The following is an 832-nucleotide window of genomic DNA, read 5'->3' as shown; positions in this document are numbered from 1 at the left end:
CTAAAACGTGAATAGTACTGCTTCCTACATTCGATTACATCTTCTTAGAAGCTTTTTTCGTGATCTAATATGATTTTTTCAGTTTTTTCCTCATATTGCAATACGCGACATACATTTCTAGACGATTAATGTAATTGTGTCAGAGAGAAAAGCTGCCAATGTGAAGATGTGGCAATATAATAGATTCGGTAGCAAATGACGAACGCAGGCGGTTTTCTGTAGTTTTTACTACATATGAACAGTTTCCACATTCCCCCGTGCAATGTGGTTTCCAGACGTCGTTTCATGCAAAATCTTTAGGTCTTCGGTCATGTCCAATGTACCAAAGGTGGCAAATATGTGAATAACCGACAACTAAATCTTGAATAGTGCTGCTTCTTATTGGTGATTACATCTTCGTAGAATGTGCTTCTGTATTATACTATGTTGCTTTTGTGTCTCCACATACTGCGGCAAGCGACATATCTTTGCAGACGATGAATGTCTTTACTACATATGAACACTTTTCACATTTTCATATGCAACGCGTCTGCTAGACCTCCCCTCATGCAAAATCTTAAGGTACTAACTCATGTACAAGGCACCAAAGTCGGCTAAATATTCAATTTTCGGTAATTAAAACTTGAATTGTATTGCTTCTTGCCGGCTACTACATCAACTTAGAAGCTTCTTCTGTGTTCTACTATGGTGCTTTTAGTGTCTCCGCATACCTCAGAACGCAACATAGCTTTGCACACGATAAATGTAACCGTTTCAGAGAGAAGAGCAGCCAATGTGACGATCTGGCATAAAGTAGATTCGATAGCAAATGACGAAAACGAACGAATTTCTC

Source organism: Schistocerca gregaria, unplaced genomic scaffold, assembly GCF_023897955.1.
Source record: "Schistocerca gregaria isolate iqSchGreg1 unplaced genomic scaffold, iqSchGreg1.2 ptg000698l, whole genome shotgun sequence".
Classification (NCBI taxonomy): Eukaryota; Metazoa; Arthropoda; class Insecta; order Orthoptera; family Acrididae; genus Schistocerca; species Schistocerca gregaria.
This window is presented reverse-complemented; position numbering follows the sequence as displayed.